The sequence below is a fragment of the Ovis canadensis genome, chromosome 9 (assembly GCF_042477335.2).
Source record: "Ovis canadensis isolate MfBH-ARS-UI-01 breed Bighorn chromosome 9, ARS-UI_OviCan_v2, whole genome shotgun sequence".
NCBI classification, from domain to species: domain Eukaryota; kingdom Metazoa; phylum Chordata; class Mammalia; order Artiodactyla; family Bovidae; genus Ovis; species Ovis canadensis.
In genome coordinates, this window is record NC_091253.1 from 42,265,411 (window position 1) to 42,288,857 (window position 23,447).

The 23,447-nt window shown below is 45.9% G+C and overlaps 1 protein-coding gene and 1 long non-coding RNA gene across 21 annotated transcripts in view; one reads left to right on the top strand and one right to left on the bottom strand.

The window, feature by feature from the left end:
* SPIDR (scaffold protein involved in DNA repair) overlaps nt 1–23,447 on the bottom strand; it is a 283,040-nt gene that overhangs the window by 47,113 nt on the left and 212,480 nt on the right. The gene's annotated exons all lie outside the window — the stretch shown is intronic.
* On the top strand, nt 963–3,402 carry LOC138445756 (uncharacterized). The gene is made up of 3 exons (XR_011258989.1): nt 963–1,031; nt 1,114–1,173; nt 1,870–3,402. It is a non-coding gene; the product is annotated as an uncharacterized lncRNA (long non-coding RNA).

Genomic DNA, 23,447 nt, shown 5'->3' on the forward strand with positions numbered 1-23,447 from the left:
AGGGAAAGGCCTGGCCCCAGCACACAGATGAGCACAGGTGGGGGACTGATGGAGCCTGCGGGAAAGTGCTGGGGTGGAAGGGCCTGGCCAGGTGGTCAGGGAAGGCTCCTTCCAGGGCTGGTCTGGAAGCCTGTCCTGCACAGAGCTGACAGGAACACACTTAAGAGCAGGGTGCACAGCACACTCCAAAACTGGGACAGCAACATGGGAGTTTTCCCATGTTCGAGAAGTTGAGAGAAGGCCGGAAAATACTATGCAAGAACAAAGATAGAGGGAAAGTGGTCATAAGGGGAAAGACTACTTACTATTCGGGTATTCCCATGTATTATTCTTAATTTAAAATCAGTTATGTTTATGGAAACAGGGATGGAGGTAGAGATGTCACCCTGGTGGGCAGCTCTGGGGCGGTGTGGAGCCGCAGTGAGCGGGCTGTATGGGGTGGAGGGTTTGGGTCCAGGCTCAGGTGGGTCAATCACTGGCCCAGGACAGCCAGCATGCCCACCTCCTGCCACTGGGGAGTAATGGGGATGCTGGGAGGGCTCAGACCAAATGCTGTTGTAGAAACACGGTCGCTGGCACAGGAGGTGGTTGTTTTAATAGGGAATGTTTGGAGCCCCAGCCAGGACGCCAAAGACACCCAGTGACGCCATGCCCCAGGCTGCAGGTGACTTTCACGCATGTTGAGCACTGATGCTGGGACCCCAAGCCTTGCATGGGAGGGAAACTGCTGCTTTCAGACGTGGTCCACTGTTGATAAATGTTGAAACAGCATAGAGAAGATGTCTCCAGGGAGGAGGGGTTAAAGAGCCTGTCAGCCTGCCATTCAAAACTCTCCAAGTTAAGGGTCTGACAAGAGAATGCCACTTAGCTCAAGGTTCCACCCAAGCCTAAAAGACTGACCTTCACCAAGTAAACCCCTCCCCCGCTCTCACGGCTGTCAGCACGTGGTGCCAGGCCATGGGGGAGGGGCTCCTCTAACGCTGGAGACCTGCCCGGCTGCTGGGAGCTCCGCTCAGACCCTCACAATCCAGGTAACTTCCAATCTGTTTGGCCCCCGGTGACAAGCCTGCCCCTACGCTGCACCTAAGCGTCTCCGTTTCCTTCACCCACCAGGCAAATCCACTTTGCTACCAGACAGAGCTGATCGACAGGAAGGTGGCATTCCCTGGTCAGGTATCAGCTCTCCTGAGTGGTAAGAGGTGTGAGCCCCTTTGTAAGAGGCCGATCTCCTGCATGAAGGGCCCACAGGACAGCGACTGAGGCAGGGGAGAGGGCTCAGAAACAACGCTGGCACCCCGGAAGCCAGCTCAGGAGGTGCCTCAGGTGCCGACCCCACCACCCAGGTCTGTTGTAAGGAAAGCGCCTCTCTGCTTGAGCAGTCGAAATCAATGACAAACCCTCGGCCCGCAGCTCGCCTGGTCCCAGAGCCCTTGGCTGCGGTGCCTTGACTTTCTTGCATTCATGAGCCAGGAGGGTGAGGCTGGAGTAAGGGAGTAAAACTGCTGAGCTGCACAGCACCTGCCCAGCAACAAAATAACAGATAAGAGGTGCAGGGTTCAACCCCAGGCATATCACCATGGAAGTATAAAGTCCACTGTGGAGTTAATGTTTGTCTCTAAGAATGCTTCTTCCTTTCCTTCTCTTATGGGCTGAACGCCTCATCATGCTAATTAAAGAACATTTTAAAAATTCCGAAAGTACACGTACTGTTAATCTGTGAAAGCAACAAAACAAGCATAAGGAAGAAGAAAAACAAAACTGTTGATTCACAGAGGGGGTTTCAGAGAGCCTATAATTTAATTTCTGAAGCTTCAAATGCCCCTTCCCAACTTTTCAAAAATATTTATTTTTCCCTCCTTTCATTCACAGGCTCTGTATCACAGACACAGAAGCAGAGTGGGAGAGAACCAGTGAGCGTGCGTGCACATGTGTGTCTGCGGATGCTCGTGTTCCAAGAGAGAAGCAGATGAAGTGACATGTGGATGTTTACATGAGTCGTGGAAGCAGTTCTGAGCACTTCACCAAGAATTCCCGGAATCAGAGTCAGGTCCGGCTGCTCTATTCTAGGTCAGAGTCAACTGAAGCAGTCTCCGATCAACAACGGTCTTTCTCGCCACGTTATGATCCCTTACTAAACCCAATCTAAGAAATAAACAGAAGAAATTCCAGGATAAAGTGAGAAAAAAAAAGCAGGAAAGAGAGAAAGGGGAGGAGAAGTTGGGAGGGGAATTTGGACCCAACCCGGGTGGGGGGGGGCGGGGAGGCGGCGGGAGGGGTGCGTAGCACGAGGGGCAGGGCCTTTCCCAGCTCCAAGCCGCAAACAGACGGGAAACCAGATACAGCGGGACACTGTGTCCTCCTGAAAAACAAGCAGACCGCGCTCCTAAAGTAAACAGTTAATCCTGCTGTTTATCTTTTCAACATGAGATGTTAGCAGGATGATCTCTACTGCACAGAAATGTGGTTTTATTCATCAGAAAAATCGGATTTTCTCTTTGCTAAAATAAAAGTGTGACATGGAAACTTTCTAATATCAGTGAATAGGAAAGAATAACAATCTTTTTGTTTTTTTGCTAAATGTAACTAAAGCATGGCAAAAGTCTCGAGAAAGGCCTTTTCCACACTTTCACTTCCTCTTTATTTTCGGAAAATACTGCATTGGTGAAATTAACCAAACAATAAATCCTGCTGCAAGGCTTGGTCTGAAGGAGGACACAGGTAACTAGGACATGACTGGAGTCCTGGACTTGGATCGCAGTCACTGCCCCTGGAGATGAGACTGGACTAAGCTGAGGCATGTCAGAAGAGGACATCTCACAGCCACAGAAGTCCGCCTCCAGAACAAGTTTTCAAAGAGACACAGCTCCTCTTACACATTTTGAAGTGAAATTCCCATGGACAGAAGTGTCAATTCTGCCCCTTCCCCCAGTAGCACACTGTCCCAGGCAGACAACAGTAAGACATCACACCAGACATTCGCGACTGCCATGCACCTGGGCTCAGGTCTCACCCATCCCGATGCTATCTGTGTGCCCACAAGCCTGGTGCTGTGAAGTTCACCACTGTGGAGGTCCTGCACCCACCTCCACAAGGACCTCCAAAGGTCGTGCACAGGGACCCCTTGGCTGTCTTTTATCACCCACCTCCCTCCCTCCCCCTCCCTCCCCAACATTTACAAACTGCTGATCTGTCCTCGGTTTCTAAGATTTGGCCACTTTGAAATGTTATAAAAATGCAGTCATCTACTATAGGATCTTTGGATTGAACTTTTCCCCTCAGCACAGTGCCCTGAAAACAATCAGGCTGATATGCTTTGTATTTTTATAACAGCTTTACTGAGACCTAATTTACATGCCATAAAATTCACTCAAATAAAAATATTGTGGCAAAACACACATAAAATGTACAATTTCACCATTCTAAAATGTACAGTTCAGTGGCATTACATACATACACGTGTTCTCCAACCACCAGCACTGTCTAGTCCCAGAACATTAGTCCAAAAGCCCCAAGCTGTCACAGGGCCTCCCTGCTCTCCCCTCCCCCAAACACACTGATCTACTTCCTGTCTATGGATCTGTCTGCTCTGAACATTTCACAGGAATGGAATCATGGAAGCTGTGGCCTTCTGAGATTGGCTTATTTCACACAGCATAACATTTCCAAGTTGCATCCAAGCTATACTGATAGCAAGTGCCAGTACTGAACTCCTGTTTACTGCTGAACAGTATTCCATTATATGCATATGTAACATTTTATTTATCCATCCATCGCTGATGGCCATTTGGGTTGTTTCCATATTCTTGCATTTACAAGTAATACTGCAATGAATGTCAGTGTACAAGTTACATAGATATATGTTTTCAATTCTTTTGGGTTTATACTGAGGAGTGGCTTTGCTGGATCATATGGTAATGCGATGTTTAGCTTTTTGAGGAACTGCCAGACTGTTTTCCAAAGTGGCTGCACCATTTTACCAGCCATTATGAGGGCTCCAGTTTCTCTACATCTTTGTTCAGTTCAGTTCAGTCGCTCAGTCACGTCCAACTCTTTGTGACCACATGGATTGCAGTACACCAGGCTTCCCTGTCCGTCAACAACTCCCAGAGCTTGCTCAAACTTGTGTCCATCAAGTCAGTGATGTCATCCAACCATTTCATCTTCTGTTGTCCCCTTCTCCTTCTATCTTTTCCAGCATCAGGGTCTTTCCCGATGAGTCAGTTCTCTGCATCAGGTGGTCAAAGTATTGGAGCTTCAGCTTCAGCATCAGTCCTTCCAATGGATATTCAGGATTGATCTCCTTTAGGATTGACTGGTTTGATCTCCCTGCAGTTCAAGGGACTCTCAAGAGTCCTCTCCAATACCACAGTTAAAAAGCATCAATTCTTTGGCGCTCAGCTTTCTTTATAGTCCAGCTCTCACATCCATATATGACTACTGGAGCTTTGAGTAGACATACCTTTGTTGGCAAAGTAATATCTCTGCTATTTAATATGCTGTCTAGATTGGTTATAGCTTTTCTTCCAAGGAGCAAGTGTCTTTTTAATTTCATGGCTGCAGTCACCATCTGCAATGATTTTGGAGCCCCCCAAAATAAAGTTTGTTACTGTTTCCATTGTTTCCTCACCTATTTGCCATGAAGTGATGGGACCAGATGCCATGATCTTCATTTTTTGAATGTTGAGCTTTAAGCCGACTTTTTTACTCTCTGCTTTCACTTTCATCAAGAGGCTTTTTAGTTCTTCTTCACTTTCTGCCATAAGGGTGGTATTATCTGCATATCTGAGGTTATTGATATTTCTCCCGGCAATCTTGATTCCAGCTTGTGCTTCATCCAGCCCGGCATTTCTCATGATGTACTCTGCATATAAGTTAAATAAGCAGGGTGATAATATACAGCCTTGACGTATTCCTTTCCCAATGTGGGACAAGTCTGCTGTTCCATGTCTGATTCTAACTGCTGCTTCTTGACCTGCATGCAGGAAAATTCTTTCAGAATTTTCCACAGTTTGTCATGATCCACACAGTCAAAGGCTTTGGCATAGTCAATAAAACAGAAATAAATGTTTTTCTGGAACTCTCTCGCCTTTTAAATGGTCCAGCGGTTGTTGGCAATTTGATCTCTGGTTCTTTTGCCTTTTCTAAATTCAGCTTGAATATCTGCAAGTTCATGGTTCACATACTGTTGAAGCCTGGCTTGGAGAATTTTGAGCATTACTTTGCTAGCATATGAGATGAGTGCAATTGTGCAGTAGTTTGAACATTCTTTGGCATTGCCTTTCTTTGGGATTAGAATGAAAACTGACCATTTCCAGTCCTGTGGCCACTGCTGAGTTTTCCAAATTTGCTGGCATATTGAGTGCAGCACTTTCACAGCATCATCTTTTAGGATTTAAAATAGCTCAACTGGTACTTCATCACTTTCACTAGCTTTGTTCATAGTGATGCTTCCTAAAGCCCACTTGACTTTGCATTCCAGCATGTCTGGCTCTAGGTGAGTGATCACACCATCGTGGTTATCTCAGTCATGAAGATCTTTTTTGTGTAGCTCTTCTGTGTATTCTTGCCACCTCTTCTTAATATCTTCTGCTTCTGTTAGGTCCATACGACTTCGGTCCTTTATCCACATCCTTATAGACACATATTATTGGCTGTCTTTTTTATTACAGCCACCCTAGTGGGTGTGAGGTGATATATCACACTGTGGCTTTGATTTGCATTTCCCTGATGGCTAAATGATGATATCATGGGATTCTTGGCCAACTTTTTTGGCGAAGTGTCTATTCAAATTCTCTATTTTTAATTTGGGTTATCTTTTTTTATAATGATGCAACTTTTTGCATTAGTTTCTATATTTGTTTGGTTACAAATCCCCTACCAGATATGTGATTTGCAAAAAGTTTCTCCAGTTCTCTGGGTTGTCTGTTACTTTCCTGAATGTCCTGTGAAGCAAAGAAATTTCTGTGTTTATGAAGTCCCCTTTATTTATTTTTTGGGGGTATATACGCTTTTGGTGTCATATGTAAGGAACAACTGCCCAGTATATATGGTTATAAAGACATATTCCTATTTTTTCCTTTGAGTATGATAGTTTTAGTTCTTATATTTAGGCCCATGATCTATTTTGAAATAATTCCTATATATGATATGAGGCAGGGGTCAACTTGACTCTTTTGCATGTGGATATCCATTTGTCTCAGGGCTACCTGTGGGAATTACTATTCTTTCCCAGTTAAAATGTCAGCTCCTCTGTCAAAAAAATCAGTTGACCACAGATGAAGTGAAAGTCGCTCAGTTGTATCTGATTCTTTATGACCCCATGAACTATATGGTCCATGGAATTCTCCAGGCCAGAATACTGGAGTGGGTACCCTTTCCCTCCTCCAGGGCATCTTCCCAACCCAGGGATTGAACCCAGGTCTCCTGCATTGCAGGTGGATTCTTTACCAGTTGAGCCACCAGAGAAGCCCAGATCACAGATGAAAGGTATTTATGAATTTTAAAAGAACATATATATCATGCCAGTGATATCTTTTAAAAAATGAAGTATATGAGTGTAGGTCTTGAAAGAAGTAGTCTGAACCCACCAAAGGAGAGGATTTAATTAGATTTTTTGCCTATCATTAGCACAGAGCTGTATAAATGCATCTATCCTTCCTAGGATATACAGACTAAAGTTGGTGCTGTTGTTTATTTAGGTCCAGGGAAACCTGAGCACAGGTAACTGACCAGGATCTCATTTAATCCAGTTCTATGATTTTACCATCAGAGGACTCCCAATGTCCTGTGTCTTGTGGCCCAGACTTATGGTTCTTCCTGTGTGTTCCCTCTTTGTGTAACACAGCCACAGCCACAGCCACAGCCCCATCATTTCTTGGTCACTCTGTTCCAAAATCTGCCAGTGACCTTTATTTCCTTTTTCCACACCCAGTTGCTGTAGTCAATCCATTTGCTCCATGTTTATCTTTTTTAACATCATCCTTCATCATCCTTCCTTCTCATTCCTGTTTTACTTCTTGCTTTGCATGTTACGTGGACTAGGGATATGTCTCCTAACTGATCTCCTAACCTGGTCCTTCCCTCTCACCACTCCTGAAGGTTGCTCTAAAATACTCTTTCCTAAGGGACAGAGATAGTCATATCACTCAACTAGTTATGGAAGGTCCAGGGCATCCTCATGACTCCTGCAGGTCTCCTGATTCATGCATGTGTGAGTCTAAGACCAAGTTACTGCAGCCTCACCCCAACTGAGTCTTGGCTCCCATTCAGTTCAGTTTGGTTCAGTTCAGTTGCTCAGTCGTATCTGACTCTTTGCGACCCCATGAATCGCAGCATGCCAGGCCTCCCTGTTCATCACCAACTCCTGGAGTTTACTCAAACTCATGTGCATCGAGTCAGTGATGCCATCCAGCCATCTCATCCTCGGTCGTCCCCTTCTCCTCCTGCCCCTAACCCCTCCCAGCATCAGGGTCTTTTCCAATGAGTCAACTCTTCGCATGAAGTGGCCAAAGTATTGGAGTTTCAGCTTCAGCATCAGTCCTTCCAATGAACACCCAAGACTGATCTCCTTTAGGATGGACTGGTTGGATTTCCTTGCAGTCCAAGGGACTCGCAAGAGTCCTTTCCAATACTACAGTTCAAAAGCATCAATTCTTCGGCGCTCAGCTTTCTTCACAGTCCAACTCTCACATCCATACATGACCACTGGAAAAACCATAGCCTTGACTAGACGGACCTTTGTTGGCAACATATCAATAATATCTCTGCTTTTGAATATGCTATCTAGGTTGGTCATAACTTTCCTTCCAAGGAGTAAGCGTCTTTCAATTTCATGGCTGCAATCACCATCTGCAGTGTTTCTGGAGCCCCCCAAAATAAAGTCTGACACTGTTTCCACTGGGCTCCCATTAGTTCCTCTAAACAAACTTCATGTTCCCACCACCATACCTGTCTAAAGATGCCCATTTTTCAAAGACAAACTCATTCCACTTCTTTCTTGATTTTTCTCATTCTATAGTGTAAACAATTTTCTTTTTTCCTTTCTTTAGTATTTTATTCATTTGGTGGCACCAGGTCTCAGTTGTGGCATGCAGGATATTTAGTTATGGCATGCGGGATACCATTTATTGACCAGGGATTGAACCCAGGCCCCCTGTATTGAGAGCATGGAGTCCTAGCAACTGGACAACCATGTAAGTTCCCAATTCTTCCTTTTTCCTTGTATGCAAAATGATTTATTTTTGTCTTTTAGCTTTTATAACATTCTCCCCAAAAACCTGAGTAGATCTTTCCTCTCTCCTTTTTGACTGCAAGTTTCTGGGGGATGGGAACATACTTTGTATTCCCCACGTACCCATCGAAGCCCTTAGCTGTGTATTACAGATGATTGATATGTGTTTGATCCACCAAGCTGAATTAACTGACAGGCATTTATTCAGGCTTGTAGGGACAGAAGGTGTAAGAAGTAGCTTCAACACTTGTGGACGAGAATCAGTATTAAAATGCTCTATACAGCTAGTTCACAAGCCGAGACCTTTTCACTGCTATAACGGGTAGGAGTATTAGTGTCCTAGTGAAGTTCTAAATCAGAGTAAGACAGATGAAGGGAAGAAGGGATCTTAGTTAAGAAAGTTTTTACTCAAAATATGCCAAATCCACTGAGCAGCACTGGGGGCTGTGGTCTTGTTTTCCCTCATTCATCCCCCAGTCACTCTCAAACGAGGGTCATGTGGTATTCCCACCTTTCCATGGCCTCTCACTGCTGAACCTGAAAGTCCGGGGGCCTGTGCCTGAGTGCAAACGAGGAAGAAGGCATTGAGTGTTTCTGTAGTGCCGAGGGAGGTCACACATTCCATGATGCTCCCTGGATCACCACGTGGCTTGGCGGCCAAACCCAGAGTCCTCACTGCCTCTCTCGGCCAGAGTTCTCTGTGAAACCTGAAGCCCTGACACACTAAAGCTGCACTGAATGCGACAGCTCTGACCTTCTTGAGCATCGTGGGGAGCACTCTTACATGCAGCTTTGGGAGAGAAGAGTCCTGAATATCCTCAGGGTCTGTGGTTCCAGGAAGGGCGCCAGTTGAGAGCAACCAGGCTGCGCTGGACCTCGTGACGCAGCAGGAGCAGGGTGACTCATCCCAGACGACCGGCTTCTGAGTCAGGGTTTCACACTGGAAGCTGACTAACCGGCCTGGAAACCGGTCCTGTCCAATGAGCAGCGTGTAAATCACCGGTGTTTGCGAAGCAGAGGTACACGTTCTACCTGCTCTGACCTTACCAAACAAAACACAAACCACCTCAGCAAGAGGCATGCATGTAAGGCTGTCTTCTTTTTTAAACATCAATATTGATTTTGTAAGTTCTTCAGTAATCCTAAGAACACCTGTTCTAGGGACACTACCACTAAGCAATAGTAAATTGTTTTAGGATATTTGATAATGACATAATTTCAACTTCAAAGACTAAACTATACTCAGTTTATCATACTCAAGAGAGCAGATGAGGGATCACTTTCAGAAGACGACTCGACTGTAGAGAGAAGGAAGGTCCTCAGGTATGACTCCACCTCGGGGCAGGACAGTGGCCAGCCCCGGCTCCCAGCCCCAGCTCTCCCAGCTGGTTGCCCACCCCAGCACGGTGAGCAGCCCCCGCCCTGCTCCGTCTCCACAGGCCCGCTCTGTGTGCAGACCAGCATGGCGAGTCCCTGTAAGCGCAATGCTCTCCTCCCAGCAGGTGCCCTGCAGCCCTCTTTCCTGTCGTCTTCGAGAAACTACAGGTCTCAGAATTTCCAATTTTCTAAAACTTCTAAATACAGTACAAAGCATTCCCTCCTCTCCCTCCCCACCCCGCACCCTGAATCACTAGTGTCAAAGTAAAGTTGTAACTAGAACAAGACAAATGAAGGAAGGACAGATCTTAGCTAAGAAAGTTTTTACTCAAAATCAGTTGAGTAGCCCTGGCGGCACTGTCATCTTGTTTCTCTCCCTTACCGCCCAGTCACTCTCAAATGAGGATCATCCCTATAAACAAGGACCTTCTCCTGTGAAAATCACCGCTGACGACCGCAGAAGCGAGGAAAGGAACGCTGTCCGCCCTCACGCGCACACGCACTGTGCTTCCCTACTCTGTCCGTCCCGCACTCTGCACCAGAAGACAACGCGGAGCTGTGTGCTGCTGGCGGATCCTAGTCCTCCCTGACTTTCATGACCTTGACATTCTCCAAGGACGCAGTTTTGTGGTACACAAACTCTCACTTTAGCTTTCTCTGATATTTTCTCACAATGAGATCCAGCTCATGTATTGCTGCCGCGTGCTAACAGCTGGCGTGCTATTTCAGTAGGGACCATTTGCGACGATGATCAGTTTTATTACTTAATTGAGGTGATGTCTATCAGGTTTCTCAACTGTAAGTTACTTTTTCCTTCTGAAATTAAAAAAAAAAAATGTGTGGCAAATACTGTCAGGCTATGTAACTATCCTAGTCCTTGTCGAATTTTTGAATCATTAACTTTTAAAAACTGTGGATTCATGAATTCTCAATGGATTGTACCCCAAACTATCATTTTGATGCTCAACTTATCCCAGAATCGGCTGGTTGTAGGCTTTTTTCAAGCTGGCTCCTGTGTCCTCCCGATATGTCTCCACCATTCTCTGAGAACATTCCTTCTTTTCCACATAAAATGCTCAAGACGCATATCCTATTTTTTCCCATCCCACCCTGGAATCACCCATTTCACCAAGAAGCCCTGGTTTCTTTCAGATATTTAAAAGCTAATACCCAGGTGCTAAATGTGTTCAGTGCTCCTGGAGTGTCACAGGCCCAGGACCTCACAGAAAACAGACCGGGGAGTGTATACACACACCCTCCCACACATCAGCACACGTCCACCTCCGTTTACTCACCCGTGTGCGCATCATAAAAACTGTAAGTATATTCATCACACAGTTCATTTCAGTTCTCTCTTTCTACATCTGTAACTCACAGGTACCTCAAAGTCAAAAATCTACAACAAAACCCACCCCTTTCCTTCTTCTTTCCACATGCGTTAGCCCTTCAATTTCCTACCTCCCTTTTGGTACCCACCATTCATCTTGTGGCCCAAACCACTGAGTCCTTCTCGATTCCTCCCTTTACTCCACTCCCCACATCCAACACTTCCTGCAGTCCTGCCTTTTCCATGTCTTCAGGGTGCACCACCTCTTTATCCACCATTCCCCGTGCTTCTCACATGGCAAGCTTTGAGTTGCATGGAGCATAGAGTCAAAGGTCCAGCCACAGCTTCCTGACCTTCTTATGACAGACCCCTGTCCGCCCTGCCCCCAGGACACTCTCCAAATGCCTCATGGCTTCTCACCTTTGGGATTTTTTTTTTCAATATTGTATTAGTTTCTGCCATCCATCAACACAAGCCAGCCATAGGTAGACGTATGTCCCCTCCCTCGTGAAGCTCCCTCCCACCTCCCACCCAAACCTACTCCTCTAGGTGGTCACAGAGCACTGAGTCTGAGCACCCTGTGTCATACAGCAAATCCCCACTGGCTACCTACCTTACTATGGCAGGTAGGTGTGTTTCCCTTCGACTCCTTCACTCAGACACTATGTAATCCACAAGGCTTGCCTCGATTCTTATGTGAAAACTGCAACCACTGGGTCATCCAGGTTTATTTGACGTCAGAAACAGCATCACTTTCTCATACAGTATGTGTTTGTCTGCTGCCAGTGATCCCCGATCTAATGTTGGTTCCATTAGTGCACAGACTTCGCCTTTTTTGGTCTTATTTATTGCTGTATCCTTAACACCCAGAACAATGAGTGACGGAGGCGGCACAAAGGTGCGTGCTGAATGAATGTCTCCACTGGTTTTCTTCGGTATATTATGCAGCAGCTCAATATTATACTGTGAGGTTTGTCAGTGTTAAATAATCTTCCTTATACTGAATATTGGGATTGCTTCTATATTTCCATTATTATAGGCATTGCTACCATTAAGAACAGTGTGCACTCTTGTGATTTTTTTGTGTTTGTTATGAATTAAATTTCTAAGAATTTTAGGGTCAAAGAGTGTATCTTCATTGCTCTATGTACTGCTTTCCAAAACCATGGGTAATGGTTAAAAATTCCCAAGAGCAACGACTGTGTATAAAAGTCCTTTGTTCTCCTAAATAATATATAATTAAAAGTTTTAAATTATACAGAGGTATGTGACAAAGATTCCCTCCCGTTCTTGTCCTCTGTCCCCTAGTAATCATATGCCCTTCACAGATTATCACTGTTGCTTGTTACATGTCTTTCCAGAGTTTCTGTTTATAAATTTCCAAGGAGCACAGCACATTTTAAAGACTGCCCTGCTCCTTGCTTTCTGTATTTAACCAATACATCGACGTTTGTGTATCAGATCACAGAGTGCTTCCTCATTCTTTTTATACAACAGCATAGACAGACAGCTAAGTAAGTACCCCACTGGGTGTGATTTAGTTTAACCCTCTAATGCTGACCGTTTACGCTGTCGCCACATTTGCTATCAGAAACAGTGGGAAGAGCACAGTTCTGTGCATCTGCAGGCAAGTCCCACGAGGAGTCTGGTGGGGAGGATGAGCTGTCACTCTGGGGTAGAGGGCGTGGGGGTGCGCATGTGAGCACAGGCTCTCAGCTTGTCCTGTGTGGACCCAGCACTTCCTTCTCCAGTGCAGGCTGAGATAAGCCAGATCCAGCTTCTTTCTTCCCAGATGGCTTATCTATTGTCCTCACACCACTTATCGAATGGCTAATCTTCCCCACTGTTTTGAAATACGCATATTATTTATGAAATTCCTATATATATTTGGGATCTTCTTTCTTGTTCCATTGGTCTATCTATTACACTAAGGGGGAAAACTCTGCCTTCCATTAAATTCTAGCAACTAGATACGACCTATCTCGTGGTGCTTCTCTCTGCCCCGGGCACAGCACCTGGCTTGCAGGGCTTCACCTCTCTCCTCCACTGCAAGCTCACGTGCAGGCGGGCTTCTCTAGTCTAGCCTCTCACAGGCACCTCCATCTCAAGGACGTACTGGACCTCTCAACTTCCACCCAATGCCTCCCGGGTCACTTCCCCTCAGTAACTTGAGCTGCCCTCAAGTCAACAGCACACAGTCATCCCCGACCCCTCCTTCCATCACCCCACATCCAGCCACTGGCACCTCTAAGAGGGCGCGAGTCTCTCTTCTTTCCTCCAGTTCCTCACAGCAAGCTCGCCCAGATCACCCGCCTCCCATCTGGACTCCCGAGACAGCCTCGGCCCTCTCCTTGGGTTCCTGCTCCTCCACATTCCATGTGATCTAGCACAGCAGGAGCGTTCTTGTAGAGGCACAGATCAGAACAGCCCAGGCCTGAGCCCCCGGGGCCTCTCAGCACATGGGAGGAAGCTGCCTGCTTCCCCTGGCCCCTGTGTGTCAGGCCTGGGGTCGTGGCACCCCAGCCAAGCCAGCTCTCTGCTTCCTGAAACACAAAGTTCATCTTTCTTTGCAAGCGATGGTCTTTCTAGAAAGTGCGTCTCCTGGAGCTTTCCAGGCTGGATCCACCTTTGCATTCAGGTCCTTCTTCAAAGGGCTCTTGCCAGCCTTCCGTCTCAGTCACTCCAGGTAACGCTAACACCCGACCCAAGTTCCTCCATAAACACCACGGTATCACCATAAGGAGAGCAAACAGTTTTGAGCCTTCAATTACAAGCAGGAGGGAGGCAACCTCAGCCTTCATTCAGATTTACCCTCTTGCCAGGAGATGGCCGAGGAGGCCAGCAGTGGTGGCTATGGCCCCCAGGGTCCTGCCTCCCTGATTACCCCTCGGCACTGGCTTGGCCATGACTCAGCTTTGCTGATAGCAAGAGTCACTGCCGAGGGCTAGTCAGGACAGAGGGTGGAGCCTACAGGTTCCAGAAATGTGAGCTCTGGGGACACTGTGCTTGGCGTTTAAACTGTGTGATTAACAAGCGTGTGCATGTCACTAACTATGACGAAGGGCCTCAAAAGTTTACACAGTTGAATAAAACATATCATGGATAAAGCCAACCTTTAATAATGAAAGAATGTTTTAGGTATTGCTCTACCAGGCCATGACAGCACAGAGCTGAACGACTATTCCATTTTGGGCAGGAAGCAAAGTCTTCCCATTTCGAATACCACTCTTCAAGATGCTTTTGAATACACAGCTCAGAGTTTTTCATGGCAAATGCTTTGTTCATATATAACACACTAAAACATTTCAACTACTCGGCTGCAGTTTTCTCTGAAATAGATGATCAGTTACTGCATGGAGAAAGCTACATAATGCAGAACAGAAAACAGAGGACACTGTATCCATTAATTATCTGAATATTAGTACTTTCCACCACAAATAAATAGATATGGGCTGAATTTGACTTAAAAGACATTCTGCTCAGAAGTTTCCTACAGTTTGGGTACAGAGCTAGTGTCCTCCAGTTTATGCATGGAGTTTGTGTATGGAGTTTGTGTGTAAGACATGTTCATGTTCTCTGTAGACCTGGACAGCTCTGTAGACCTCTGTAGCCTCTGTAGACCTTGACAGCTCTCTCTGCGTTAGATGCTGAGAAGACAGACATGGTGACACTGATTTTCACTGCAGGAGGACAAAGTAGAATAAATGAGAGTGTTCTGGATTCAATATGCCAGAACCCTCATGTATGAATAAGACACATTCCAAGACCTTTATAATTTCCCAAATTACAAAGACTGGAAATATTTGTACATCTTGCCTTCCACCAAATTACATTTTTTAATTGAGAATTTTCCATGAACAGACTCATACTCACGACTGCTTTTTCAACCTTTGCTGAATTTCCTCTCTTATTAATGACCTTTTAAGATGAGAAAAGTACTAACATTTTACTAGGGGTACCATGTGGAAGTGACAGCGTTGCCCTAATAGGAGGTGTTGGGTGCGGTGGAGCAGGGGCCTGGCCCCTGTCCACGGTCACTGCTCATCACCAGAGCAGGCCTCGGGCCTCCTCAGCACACTGATCTGTGTATGCCAACATTACTGAAGCCACAACTCCACACCAGGCCTGTCACTGCCACGCAGACCTGCCACTGCTCTCAGGCCCCAAAGACCACAGCCAGGTCAGATTCAGTCTCTCCAAAGTGCAGGCAGCTGTTCCCTTTCTATTCATCACTGAATAAGAAGCTGTCTAGGGAATCCATCATCTTCTCACGCAGCTCCAGCATGTATGGGGCTGAGCTCCACTTCAGTGGCCCCCCTCCAGAGTCAGTCTCTGTCCCCCGGAGTCTGAGCACTGAACACAGCCCTCAGCTACATGTGCACCCACCGTGTTCAAACCGAGTCTCTTGGGTTGGGAAGATCCTCTAGGGAAGAAAGTGGCAACCCACTCCAGTATTCCTGTCTGGGAAATCCCATGGACAGAGGAACCTGGCAGACTACAGTCCAAGGGGTCACAAAAGAGTCGGACACAACTGAACAACAACAGCATTCCATAGCTAATGGCATTCTAAACTGAAATTTTATGACTGTGGGTCTTTGCTGTTCTCCTCCACAGGGAGATCTTCTTTATTGCACTTCACTTGATTGTGCTTTGCAGATACTGTGTGTGTGTGTGTGTGTTTCTTTTTTTTTTAAGAAATTGAAGGTTTGTGGCAACTCAAGTGTCAAGCAAGTCTATCAGTGCTATTTTTCGAACAGCATTTGCTAACTTTGTGTCTCTGCATCACTTTTTGGTAATTTCACACTTCATTTACTATTGTATTAATTTACAGTGATCTATGATCAATCATCATTGGTGTTACTAATACTACTGTAATTGTTTTCGGGTGCCATGAACTGTGTCCACAGGAGACAGATTAATCAACAAATGTGTTTTCTGACCACTCCACAGACTGACCATTCCCTCACCTCTCTCCCCGTCTTTATGCCTCCCTTTTCCTGAGACACAACAATAATGAAATTAGGCCCGTTAACAACCATACTAATGGCCTCTAAGTGTTCAGGTGAAAGGACAGTTGCACATCTCTCACTTCAAGTCAAAAGTTAGAAATGATTATGCTTAATGAAAAAGGCAATTTCAGAGATGGGTCAAAAGCTAGGTCTCTTGGGCCAAACAGTTAGCCAAGCTGCGAATGTAAAGAAAAGTTCTTGAGGAAATTAGAAGTGCTACTTCAGTGAGTACACAAATGCTAAGAAAGCAAAATGGACTTATTGCAGATCTGACTCTCCTCAGTTCTGTGAAGGCGGAAACACGTGTAGAAGCTGGAGAAGAAAAGTTTACAGCTGCCAGAGGCCGGTTCGTGAAGCTTAAGGAAAGAAGTCACCTCCATGACAGGAAAGTGCAAGGTGAAGCAGTGAGTGCAGATGTAGAAGCCTCACCCAGTCATCCAGGGATCAAGCAAGGAGAATTCATGAAGGTGGTTACACTAAACGACAGATTTGCAACTCAGGTGACACAGCCTGCTACTGGAGGAAGAGGCCACCTAGGACATTCATAGATGAGCAGGAATCAGTGCTTGGCTGCACAGCTACACAGGACAGGCTGACTGCCTCTTTAGGGGCTAACATAGTTGGTGGGCTGAAGTTGAGCCAGTGTCCCCTATCATTCTGAAAATCCTAGGGTGCTTAAGAATGGAATGCTAAGTCTACTCTGCCTGTGCTCCAGTGACAGCACAACAGAGTCTGAGTGACAGCACATCTGTTACGACCCAGTTTGCTGAGTGTTGTAAGCCGACCACTGAGACCTGCTCCTCGGAGAGATTCCCCTCAAAATATCAATATTCACCGACAATATCCCTGGTCACTCAAGAGTTCTGATGAAGATGTTGTACAACAGAATAAATGTTGTTTTCACGCTAGATAACATAACATCCACTCTGCAGCCCATGGATCAAGGAATAATTTCAACCTTCAGGTCTTATGATTTAAGAATTTCACAAGGCCACAGCTGCCATCAATAGCGATTCTCTGATGGATGTGGGCAAAGTCCACTGAAAACTTTCTAGAGAGGAGTCAGCATTCTCGATGCCATTAAGAACATTTGTGATTCGTGCAAGGGAAGAGGTCAAAATACCCACAGTGACAGGAGTGAGGAAGAAGTGGATTTGGAGCCTCACGGATGACTGTGAGGGGTTCAAGACCTCATGGGAGCAAGGGGCTGCAGGTGCAGTAGAAACAGCAAGAGAATTAGAAGTGAAGCTGTAGATGTGACTGAATTGCTCAAATCTCAGGACAAAACTCTAACAGGCGAGGAGCTGCTTCTTATGCATGAGCAAAGAAATGGTTTCTTGAGATGGAATTGACTCCTGGTGATAAGGTTGTGAAGACTGTTGAAATGACAACAAAGGATGTAGAATATGACATAAACCTAGCTGATAAGGCAACAATAAGGTCTGAGAGGACTGACTCCAATTCTAAAAGAAGTTCTCCTGTGGGTAAAATGTTACCAAGCAGCACTGCATGCTTCAGAGAAAATGTTTATGAAAGGAACATTCCATCGATGTTGCAAACCTCACTGCGGCCTTATTTTAAGAAACTGCCACACCAACCCCAAGCTTCAGCAACCACCACCTTGATCAGGGAGCAGCTCTCAACACAGAAAAGATCCTCCACCAGCAGAAACAGAAGACTTGCCAAAGGCTCAGGTGATGGTTACTGTTTTTTTTTGCAATAAAGTATTTTTTAATTAGGGTATATACATTGCTTTTTTGGAAATAATGTTGCACACTTAATAAACAAGAGTATAGTGTAAATATAACTTTTATACACATGGGGAAACCAAAACATTTGTGTGACTCACTTTATTGGGATATTCACTTTATTGTGGCAGTCTGGAATTGAACCTTCCGTGTCTTTGAGGTGGGTCTATATTTCTTTCACACATTTCTACTTCTCTCTTTTCAATTTTTCTAACTGTTCTGGTGGGTGAGAAGATTCCAAATGCCTTCTCTGGGCCTTCCTAGACCCCAGAGGCTGCGAGGAAACTGCACTTCTCATGCTCCCTGCAGCAGAGTTCCTCCTGCAGATCAAAGGCAGAGGGTCTGATTCTGTCCTGCTTCTGCCAAGCACCACATTAACAGAGATCTCAGGGCCTGGCCAATCACTGTGAAGGGTAAAAGGCAGACATGAGGCATCACGAGAAGAGGCTATGGAGCTGTGAAGGGCTGGAGTGGGGAGGTCCTCACGGCACCCTGGCTATTCAGTGCCACTCGGAGAGTCTTTCCTGAAGTCCCGTACACAGTCTGTTTCCTCACTTTTCCCAGAAGCTCTTTAAGCCTTCTGAACTCTTTGATGAATCTTTTGCTGTTTAGGTTAAATGGAATAGATATCCCTGTCACTGAGCCTAACTTCTTTAACATCTCACAAGAAGCAGATTGTGAGGGAAGAGAATCCTATATATATGCTTTTTCCTCAATCAATCAACAACAACCAAAAAGGCAAAACCAAACTCATGAACAAAAAAACTTGTGTTCACTTCCGCAGATAATTTTAAGTCTCTGAAAGATGAATGAGATCAGAAACACACCAGTTCACATATCTATACCCAGAGTCCCTTGAGAGCAGGGACCCCACGAAGCTTTTGAACCTGGGGTTTTTACTACATAATTGCTGTGACAACAGAGGAGAAAATCCGTAAGAAATATTACTTATGTGTCAACAACTATAGAGTAACTACATGGAAGCACATCCTGAGAAAATGAGTGACACACACAATAGAAAAAGGGGGGATCCAGAGATTTTCTTTCCTTCTCTCTATTGCTTAGTGCAATTTTCATGAGACAACCACCACTGGAATACATCTCAGCTAATAATACCAAATTTTCATAAAAAACAGTATTTCTAGTGCTTTAAAAAAAAAAAAAGGGTCTTACTATTTAGAAACCAGTAGTTAAAATACCTAGGTGTTATCTGGCCAAACAATCTATTTTAAAAAGTATTTGAGAAGGCACATTCTTTTAATACCGCAGTCACAGATCATAGAAACCATAGCATCTAGCACCAGAGACGCATAAAACAAACAGTAAACCATTCAGAGGAGCCTTTTAGTGCAGAAATATCCTGAAATGGTTCAGAGGACACAAGGGCGCGGGCATGTGGCTGAGAGGCCCAGCAGGGCAGGTGGAGGAGGGGAGACAGTCCCAGGAGGGCGGCACAGATGCTGAGGCTGACAGTGCGCTCGCCCAGAAACTGTGGACAACAGTGAGTGATGAACGGCATCTCCAGAGAGATGGCGAGTGTGACCGTGAAAGCCGTCTCAGAGACAAGTGAGTATAAGACAAACATCATCTCTGGAAAGATGGTCGAGCGTGATCGTGAAAGCCGTGTAAGAGACAAGTGAGTGCAAGAGCTAAAGAGAGCTCTGTGTACAGAACAATGCTGAGACAGGCTGTCTTCCTCGGACTACAAACAACCAGGCACTCCTCTTTCTAGAGCCTCTCTATCTGATCCTGGCTACTGAAGCTGGCAGCAACCCTATGATGCTTTAAGCGGAACCTGCATTCTCTTTTTAAAATAAATTATTTATTTCTGTCCGTGCTAGGGTTTGTTGCTTTCTCCAGTTGTGGCAAGTGGGGGCTACTCTCTAGTTGTGGTGCATGGCCTTAGTTGCCCCAGTTCAGTTCAGTTCAGTCCAGTCGCTCAGTCATGTCTGACTCTTTGCAACCCCATGAATCGCAGCACGCCAGGCCTCCATGTCCATCACCAACTCCAGGAGTTCACTCAGACTCACATCCATAGAGTCAGTGATGCCATTCAGCCAGCTCATCCTCTGTTGTCCCCTTTTCCTCCTGCCCCCAATCCCTCCCAGCATCAGAGTCTTTTCCAATGAGTCAACTCTTCTCATGAGGTGGCCAAAGTATTGAAGTTTCAGCTTCAGCATCATTCCTTCCAAAGAACACCCAGGGTTGATCTCCTTTAGAATGGACTGATTGGTTCAGTCCAAGGGACTCTCAAGAGTCTTCTCCAGCATCACAGTTCAAAAGCATCACTCAGCTTTCTTCACAGTCCAACTCTCACATCCATACATGACCATCGGAAAAACCATAGCCTTGACCAGATGGACCTTAGTCGGCAAAATAATGTCTCTGCTTTTCAATATGCTATCTAGGTTGGTCATAACTTTCCCTCCAAGGAGTAAGCGTCTTTTAATTTCATGGCTGCAATCACCATCTGCAGTGATTTTGGAGCCCCAAAAAATAAAGTCTGACACTGTTTCCACTGTTTCCCCATCTATTTTCCATGAAGTGATGGGACCGGATGCCATGATCTTCGTTTTCTGCATGTTGAGCTTTAAGCCAACTTTTTCACTCTCCTCTTTCACTTTCATCAAGAGGCTTTTTAGTTCCTCTTCACTTTCTGCCCCAAGGCATGTGGAATCTTCCTGTACCAGGGATCAAACCCATGGCAGGTGGATTCTAACCCACTGTGTCACCAGAGATGTCCTGAACTTATATTTTCTTAAAATTGTGTTTTCTGGTATCTCCAAACCATTTTCCAACAAAAGAAACTCCTTGGTGAAATGGCTGATTCTAGTATAAGGGCAGTGCCAGGAAGTAAGAAAATGCTGAAGACAAAGCACAACCAAACTGAAAACTCACAATGATGGGAGTACATCAGGGAGACAAGGAGTCAGCTCAAAGAGCTTCAGAGGCCGAAGCTGGAACAATCTGAGCAACAAAACAAGCAAAACAGTACTGGATTATAATCCAAGTATTAAAAAAAATAATGAGTCCATGCTGATCTAAATAAGTGAATACGTACACGCGGAAGAGAAGAACTCCAAGTCAGGACTCTGTGGACACGGATGCCATTGGAACTCGTGCCTCGGGCTGGGGATGTGCAGACCAACTTCTTCTCAAAGACTCTGGGGCTGGGGGTGGGGTGGGTAGTGGGGTCCCAGGAGACATGGAGACCCCGTCAGCTGGCAGTTTGCCCAACAGCAGCAGCAGTGACACATCCTGTTGATGTGTGAGCCCTCACACACGTGCCGCTGCAACCCCACAACCCAAGTCTAACCCTGAGTCACCAGACCACTTCCAGTTAAGAGGATTCCACAGAATACCCGCCTTACCCAGTCCCCCTCAAAACTGTCATCAGAAACTGGCAAAGCCTTAGAAGCAGTCACAGCCCAGAGGACCATAAAGAAACAGGGCCATTAAATGTGATGGGCTCCCTGGATAGGGTTGGGGTGTGGGTGGGGGCCAGAATAAAAACATTCAGTCTAGGCAAACTGAATAAATTAGGGACTTTAGTTAATTAAAAAAAAAACCCTCTGGAGATTCCCTGGTGGCTCAGTGGTAAAAGAACCTGCCTGCCAGTGCAGGAGACATGGCTTCGATCCCTGAAGGAAGATCCCACTTGCCTCCAAGCCTGTGCACCACAACTATTGAGCCTGTGCTCCAGAGCCCGGGAGCCACAACTGTTGAGTCCACCTGATGAAACTACTGAAGCTTACGTGCCCTAAAGCCCATGCCTCACTAGCAAAAAGCCCACACAGCAACAAAGACCCAGCACAGTCAGAAATAAAACTAAAAAACAAAACCAAAAAACCTCTATACGCTTTCAGGAAGTAGTCTATATACTGCGGCAGACATGATTTCAGTCCATGCCGACGACGGTGAGTGTCCATGTGGACCCCAGGACCCCTCGCCCTAAGCTGAAGCCTTCAGGGCAGCTCTGTGCTCAGCACTACGCAGGAAGGAACAATAATGCTCTATTATATTTTATTTTTTCCAGTTTTACTGAGATACAACTGACATACAGCACTGTTTTTCCAGTAGTCGTGTACGGATGTGAGAGTTGGCCTATAAAGAAAGCTGACTGCCAAAGAATTGATACTTTTGAACTGTGGTGTTGGAGAAAACTCTTGAGAGTCCCTTGGACTGCAAGGAGATCCAACCAGTCCATCCTAAAGGAAATCAGTCCTGGGTGTTCATTGGTAGGACTGATGTTGAAGCTGAAACTCCAATACTTTGGCCACCTGATGTGAAGAGCTGACTCATTTGAAAAGACCCTGATGCTGGGAAAGGTTGAATGTGGGAGGAGAAAGGGACGACAGAGAATGAGATGGCTGGATGGCATCACTGACTCAATGGACATGAGCTTGAGTAAACTCTGGGAGTTGTTGATGGACAGGGAGGTCTGGTGTGCTGCAGTCCATGGGGTTGCAAAGAGTTGGACATGACTGAGCAACTGAACTGAACTGAACTGATACAGCATAATGGAATAACATTTTTCTTGACTAGTGAGACTACTGTACTACTTTGTTACTGGTTTGTGTTTCTAAATTGCTAAAGGTTTAGATTTAACCTCATTTCTTGGTCAAGCATTCATGAACTACTTAGAAAGCTTTCCGGACTAAATTTCTGTTCACAGAGGGACATGCTTCGCTGTGTGGATGGGCTATGCTGCCTGAGCCTGCACAGCCAGCCAGCATGTGTGTGCGCCCAGTTTCCACGCCCAGGATGCCGGTCTGCAGCACACCTCCTACTCCCTTACAGGCTCAGAGGCATTTTCTGAAAAGCAGTGCTGCCCACTGTGACACCGAGGGGCTCAGGGACCTTTACTTTCTTTCTTCATCAAAGAGTTTAGGCAATTTTACCACTGGATACATGACTGACTTTTTGTTTAAAAATCTTTTAGATGCCAAGAAATAATGCTATCAATGTTAATCTTCCAAACACCAGATTACAGCCAGCTGTTTGGACAGGTGTGTTCTTTGCAGTTGCTGTGCAGACAGTAACTGCTCACACTCAACTAAAAGTGTCACTAGTGGTTTTTCTAGTCTCAGTGCCAGTGCAGGCTGCACCGAGCGAGTGAGAGTGCTTACAAGGCACCCAGTGGTTCCAAACGGACAGTGTTCTACTGAACTCTAGCATGGGGCATACCTTGGCTGCTACACTTAAAATGGCAAATGGCTCAGAGCCACAAGGACTTGGTTCTGAGTTCCAGCTCGGCCTGAGACAAGCTTCGGCCTCCTGCCCGTCAATGGCCTCCTCTGAGCAATGAAACTCACACCCACCTCTCCCAGGTACTGGCCTTTTCCATTGCTGCTGTGCAGAGGGCTACTGGCAGGTACCGCGTGGATATTTTATGTGCTTAATTAGCCCCTCAAGTGAAGTGAAAGTTACTCACTTGTGTCCGACTCTTCGTGACCTCGTGACCCCATGCACTATATAGTCCATGGAATTCTCCAGCTGAGTCACAAAGGAAGCCCAAGAATACTGGAGTGGGTAGCCTACCCCTGCTTCAGCTGATCTTCCTGACCCAAGAACTGAACTCGGGTCTCCTGCATTGCAGGTGGATTCCTTACCAATCCTGTGGCTCAAGTGGTAAAGAGTCTGCCTGCAATGCAGGAGACCTGGGTTCAATCCCTAGGTTGGGAAGATTCCCTGGAGAAGGAAATGGCAACCCATTCCAGTATTCTTGCCTGGAGAATTCAATGGACAGAGGAGTC